This window comes from Acartia tonsa, chromosome 5 (assembly GCF_053477335.1).
Source record: "Acartia tonsa isolate MP-2025a chromosome 5, ASM5347733v1, whole genome shotgun sequence".
Lineage (NCBI taxonomy): Eukaryota > Metazoa > Arthropoda > Copepoda > Calanoida > Acartiidae > Acartia > Acartia tonsa.
The window spans coordinates 6,811,570-6,818,732 of NC_137264.1; positions in this window are offsets into that span (position 1 = coordinate 6,811,570).

Below are 7,163 nucleotides of genomic sequence, written 5' to 3' on the forward strand. Positions count from 1 at the left end.
GAATTGAGTATAAAAATGGGAATGGGGTAAAGAGGGGGTAAAAAAGGGAAGACAATAGTGTTGCCTGAACAAAAAATATAATTGGCCATTTTTTTATTTTTTTACTTTTTTTCAATTTTGCTTACAATGGATTCGTAATATTTTTCTGATTCTAAAGGTATATATGAACCCATGTTTTTTATGTCTGTTTGAGAAAATATTTAGGTCTAAAGTTTTTATTAAACTGAGGTTAAAAAAATAGATTTTTTCAATAATTACTCAACAGAATTTTAAAAGTAAGGTGTCAAATTAAAGATCTTACTATTTTTGTTCTTACTGGCCATTTTCTTCTTTTATTTTGTTGCGTTTTAGTACCTTAAAACCAACTTAATTATTTTTTTTAAAAACTTAAATTACTTAAAAAATAAGAGGTCTACAAAAAAACCGATTGCATATCTGAATTCTATGAAAAATTTTACATCTACTACTTACTAAAAGAACTGGCTAGCTATAAAAAAAAAAGTTGATACACCTTCTTTAGGAAATTTCAGATTTTTTTATATTCTGAATTGAATTTTTTTGTTAATTTTTTCAGTTCATGTGTCACTTGGGGAGGATCATATGTGTTCTGACACCTCTTGAGGGGAACCCCCTCCCACCCCCATCCATTCTGATATTTACTCCATTTAATGCTATTTTTTAAAGTTAGGAATCTATTTGTATTTGTTAAATTGACTCACATTTTAAGGGGCTTGTGACCCACAGACAAACATGACTATTATAATACAACTTGTTCCTGTGATATCTGTCTCACAGCTATGTCCCACAAAAAAAAAACAAAAGGATTAATTCAGATTGTATTAAGAGAGAAACTGGTTTAGCTGCCTCTAATTATATTGATAAATTTCCTAAGAAAGAGGTAGTAAAAAAGATGAAAACCACAATAGATATTTGTAAAAACTGTAAACAAGATGTGGGACCAGGTAGAACCCACAGTACCAGGTGCACTGATGCATAGGCATCTGGTAATCTGATAGAACAGATTAAAACTACTCCAATAAAACAACAGGAGCAGGTTACAACAATAATGCTTAAGTCTCATATTCAACAACAAGGATCCTATAATAATACAGTAACTTTGTCTACTAAGGATTCAAAGGCTAGAGTGAACCTGAATCCTTCTCTTAAAAAAAGTGAAGTTAATTTCTCCCACAATGCTCTTAATATTAGTTATACCTCAACAATATATCCAATAAACATATGAAAAACATTGCTAAGTGATGGTGTTCATGGTATTCAAATAAAGTTATAAGAGTAGGTATGATTTATCCAAGCTTGAGACCCATACATTTGAAGACAAAGAGGGTGTAAAGGTGCAAAGACCAATCATTTATGCAGATGCAGAGGAACTAGTCGCTGCTGTAACTGATGCTAGAGGGTGTATTACTGCTGCTATTAGAATAGAAGTTTAATAGAATCAGCTTTCTATTTGTTGCTGATTATAAGCTCCTCTAATTATGTCTGGGTTGTCAGACATCATCAGCATCATTTCCTTGCCCTTATTGTCATGTTCCTCTCATAGAGATCACATCTACAGTTGATGATACAGCTGAAGATCTATGGGATGAAAGAACATTTGGAAACTTAAAGAAAAGCCTTGATATATATACCACAATTTATGATTCCAACAGAAAGTTTGCCAAAAACTCTATAGCACAGTTGAAGCTTCACATCTGAAAGAAGAAGCTGATATTAAAGTTCTTGACAAGTGTCCTGTTGAAGAACTGCATGCTATGATGGGGTTTGTAAATCACACCTTTTGGGATGGTTATGCTAAAGTTGTTGGGTGTAGAAAGCAAGCTGCAAAGTTTCCATAAAATCTTAATGCTATAGCTAAGGACTATCATGGCGTGCAATTTAAAGGGAAAGCATGCAGAGATATGCTTAAACAAGCTCACAGAATGCTTGATGAAGATTTACTGGGGGATACCAATCTAATCCTTTTCAACCCTATGTGAGAGCATACCAAGCCATGGACAAGCTTGTTAGCCACTGCTTTGTCACTAAGCTTGTTAATCAAGATAAGGTTGAAGATCTACTCAAGGAGGTAGTGATATCATACATGGGTCTTGAAATCAGTGTCACACAAAAGATGCATGTGTTATATTACTATCTAATACCAGCACTTTCCAACCCTGTATTACAAGGCAGAGGATTAGGTGTTGTGTCAGGACACGGTGGTGAGTCTATTCATCAGGAATTCAAGATCTTTTGGTCTAAATATAAGATCAATTCTCTTGATAATCCTATATATGGAGACCATTTACTTTGTGCAGTAATAGAATTTTCTTCTAAACATATTTAAAAATATGCACTTTTGATTTTTTGGCCTTTTCAAAATTTCTTTTCAATTTAAAAACTCTTTGGTATTAATTGAAAAAAAAATTAAACATGCCAGATAATGACCTTTCTTTTCTTATCTGTGGGTCACAAGCCCCTGAAAATGTGAGTGAATTTATGAAATAGTAAATATAGATACAATTAGACTCTTAACTTTGAAAATTAGCGCTTAGTAGTGGAAATTTCAGATAGAAATGGTTGGAGTGAGGGGGAGCCCCTGGGGAAAGGGAAGGTGGAACCCCTCAAGAGGTGTCAGAACACATATGATCCTCCCTAAGTGACACATGAACTGAAAAAATTAACAAAAAAATTCAATTCAGAATATAAAAAAATCTGAAATTTCCTAAATTTGAAGAAAAAGTAATTTTAAAAAAATCATAGTAGGGAAGGTACTCATACAGTTTAACCAAAACCATTTCTGGGTTCACTGGGCATCATATTTTACTAGTTTTCATCAACTTGTTGTGTGATCCTCCGCAGGACCCGTTTAGTCTTCAGATCAGCTGTGAGCCATTAATCATTAAATTTTGGAGATATTAGTGCTTCACTTGTTATAATAATAATACAATATTTCTAATATATTTACCAGTGCGTGGGGGAGGGGACAATGTGTAGTATATCATACTGGTATCCAAAGTTTTACGAAAACACAATGCAATATTTACTGTCTTAAAAACTTTGGGTACTTTTAAAGCATATTAATTAGTTGGTTCAACTAGCAACTAGCCTTTTCAACTAATGATTACAGAAAAGTTACTTTTGTTTAAGATTAATGTTGTTGTACTTTATGGTCTTATGTCTTATCCCTTAAAATCCGAGATAATTTCTAACGCATGCTAGATGGCGCGCAGTTTATGAATAATGAGTTTATCATGATTTATTGTAGGTTTTAATTGGTTCATTGCAAGATTATTTATACAGGTTATTTATTAACAATTCACTTTGGAAATTTACAAGTTAGTGATTTGTTAGAAGAGATAGCGGCTTCAGTATTAAAAAATCTAGGGACTCTTTATTTGGATCTTGGACAAAGTAGCTTCGGACAAAGTAGCTTCGGACAAAGTCGCTTCGGACAAAGTAGCTTCGGACAAAGTAGCTTCAGGACAAAGTAGCTTCCAGACAAAGTAGCTTCAGGACAAAGTAGCTTCCAAACAAACTAGCTTCCTAAGAAAAGTAGCCTCCACTGTTAATAAAGGTCATGGCCGCAGCGCTCGGCCCCCTGGCCTGCCTAGCCGCGGGCGCTTGGCTCCCTAGCCTATAACCTAACCTAACCTAACCAAAAAATTGTAAAAACATTATTAAAACTTATAAAAACAATATTAAAAATTGTAAAAATCTATCAACCACTTTTTGCAAAATCCACGAAATTCTAAACCACCTATGTATTATCAGTTGATGATATTTTTCTTAAATTAATGTTTTGAGGCTAACATAGGTTAGGTTAGGTTAGGTTATAGGCTAGGGAGCCGAGCGCCCGCGGCTAGGCAGGCCAGGGGGCTGAGCGCTGCGGCCATAACCTTTATTAATATTAGAAGCTACTTTTCTTAAGTAAATGTCCTATAGCTACTTTGTCCGGAAGCTACTTTGTCCTGAAGCTACTTTGTCCGAAGCTACTTTGTCCGAAGCTACTTTGTCCAAGATCCCTTTATTTAAGGGGTTGAGATCACCGAAACACGGCATTTTATTTAAATTTTTAAAGAAAGGACAGCATAGAATTTTTTTTTGGGGGGGGGGTGGGGTAATATTGCCTAGAAGTGATTTATTATCTAGAAAGATAGAAACCTTCTTATGATCTGTAAGAAGATTAATTGTTGTGGAGAGCTTTATCAGTTCAATGGTTGCAAATCAAAATAAATAACCTTGTATGTAAAAAATACAACTGATAAAATAAAATAACCTTGAACTATTAGGAAGTGTTTCTTATAAATAACTTTTTTCTGCAAAGTTTAAAAATGCACCTCATAAAATAACCTTGAACTATTAGGAGGTGTTGTTTAATTTATGAATTTTTTTCTGCAAAAATGAGCAAAGTCTATAATGCACCCAATGAATAACCTTAACTATTAGTAGGTGTTGTTCCATTTATGAATTTCTTTCTGCCAAAATGCACAAAGTCTATAATGCACCCAAATAAATAACCTTGAACTATTAGGAGGTGTTGTGTCATTTATAAATTTCTTTCTGCAAAAATGTGCATAGTCTATAATGCACCCAATTAAATAACCTTGAACTATTAGTAAATGTTGTTCCATTTATGAATTTCTTTCTGCAAAAATGCGCATAGTCTATAATGCACCCAATTAAATAACCCTGAACTATTAGGAGGTGTTGTTTCATATGTGATTTTTTCTGCAAAAATGTGCAAAGCCTAAAATGCACCTCATTAAGTAACCTTGAAATATTAGTAGGTGTTGTTCCTTTTATGAATTTCTTTCTGCAAAAATGCGCAAAGTCTATAATGCACCCAAATAAATAACCTTGAACTAAACCCAGAACCACTTCATTATGCAATCTGCATTTTCCTGGATATCTTGTCTACGGTAGTCCATAAGTGTACAGCTTTACAGTACATTGTTTCTATTTGTTAAAGCAACACGTATGATAAAAGAAAACGATTCTGTTTAAAGTAAAATGCTTATATTTCAATCAAAATCTATTTTTTTATATTTTTTACCGATCCACTTCATTATGCAAATCAAAAGAAAATCAATGGGAAAACGTTTGTTTTGCACTTTTCTCCACTTTTAAAAATTGATTCTGATAAAATAACAATTTTTTAAGGGATTTATGCATTAATTATAACGAAAAACAGTTTAAGGTAGATTTTAATGATTTTTCTAAATAAGAAAAAATTGAAAAACAGAAATTCTATCCCTATCACTTTAGAGGACAGCTGCCGACCCCCAGTCTTATGGATGAACCTAAATACATGTTAAAAATAAAAATTAGCCTGAAAAGTATACAAAAATGTTTTTTGATGTGTTAAAAAAATCCATTTTAAAATCTTGATTTTGAGGATGATGGCCTTTAAGATGCTCTTACTGGTGGTGATGGTGAGCTAAATGTTATCAAAGTGCATGCCCATGATGAAAACTTATATATTGAACTATGGTCCAATTTTTGTAGTCATAGCAGCCTCCAGTCAAGCAATAATCAAAAAGAAACAAATTGCAATTTTAATTACTAAAATTTATAAAGTAAATAATGTAGTTTTTAGATAATGGTTATATTTCATGTTGAAAGGCTCCACTGGAGGCTGCTATGACTACAAAAAATGGTACATAGGTTAATAGACAAGTTGTTGTAATGGTCATGTACTTAGATAACATTTAGTTCACCTTCACCACCAGTAAGAGCATCTTAAAGGCCATCATCCTCAAAATCAAGATTTTAAAATGGATTTTATTTAACACATCAAAAACATTATTGTATACTTTTCAGGGTAATTTTTATCTTTAACATGTATTTAGGTTCATCGGTAGACTGGGGGTCGGTAGCTGTCCTCTAAAGTGATAGGGATAGAATTTCTTTTTTTCAATTATTTCTTATTTAGAAAAATCATTAAAATCAACCTTAAACTGTTTTTCATTATAATTAATGCATAAATCCCTTTAAAAATTGTTATTTTATCAACATCAATTTGTAAAAGTGGAGAAAAGTGCAAAACAAACGTTTTTCCATTGATTTTCGTTTGATTTGCATAATGAAGTGGATCGGTAAAAATAAAAAAAAATATAGATTTTGATTGAAATATAAGCATTTTACTTTAAAAAGAATCTTTTTCTTTTATCATACGTGTTGCTTTAACAAATAGAAACAATGTACTGTAAAGCTGTACACTTATGGACTACCGTAGACAAAATATCCAGGAAAATGCAGATTGCATAATGAAATGGTTCTGGGTTTATTTGGAGGTGTTGTTTCATTTATAAATTTCTTTCTGTAAAAATGCGCAAAGTCTATAATGCACCCAATTAAATAACCTTGAAATATTAGGAGGTGTTGTTCATTTATGAATTTCTTTCTGCAAAAATGCGCAAAGTCTATAATGCACCCAATTAAATAACCTTGAACTATTGGGAGGTGTTGGCATATAGTATTGATATATGAAATCCTAACTTCATTTGTTACATTGATGCATTTTACATTTTTTGCTCTACATTTTTTTTGTATTTCGTCATATCTGTTACTACAAGCGGATGTTTTCCATATGTTAGATTTTACTACGTCTAAAAGCCTTTACATAAATTGCTTTTTACTTAAGGGGGTTAAGTTGCCCTTCGCCAAAATAGTTTTAAAACATCCTGGACCTAAAGGAGAACCAAATCAGTCAAGAGGTTGGCGAGAAATTAAGCCACAGACAACCTGTTACTTTTATTTAAAAGTTTTTTTTGTTAGCAAATATAAGTTTGACTGACGGAAAACATAGAGGCAAATGATATGTAACATAGGACTTGCAGACCAACAAACATGGTTACTTTAATTGTAACTTTCCTACCAAATATATTAGAGTAATGGATGTAAAATGTACGTAGAAATTATGACAGGAGAAAAATTGTTGTCAATTTAGGTTGCAATTTTTCCTTGTTTTTATTGGCCGGACCGTTTATCCAGTAAGGGGGGAGTGAGATAAAAGGGGAGGATGGGGGATTTCGTTATTGTAGCCCGCTACAGAGTTCACTTTGATATAGAACATGAAAATCTTTTGTAAGATCCAAGTAATAATATATCAATTATTAGATTTCGACAACTGTATATGAGCCGCCAAACGATTTATCTGCGGA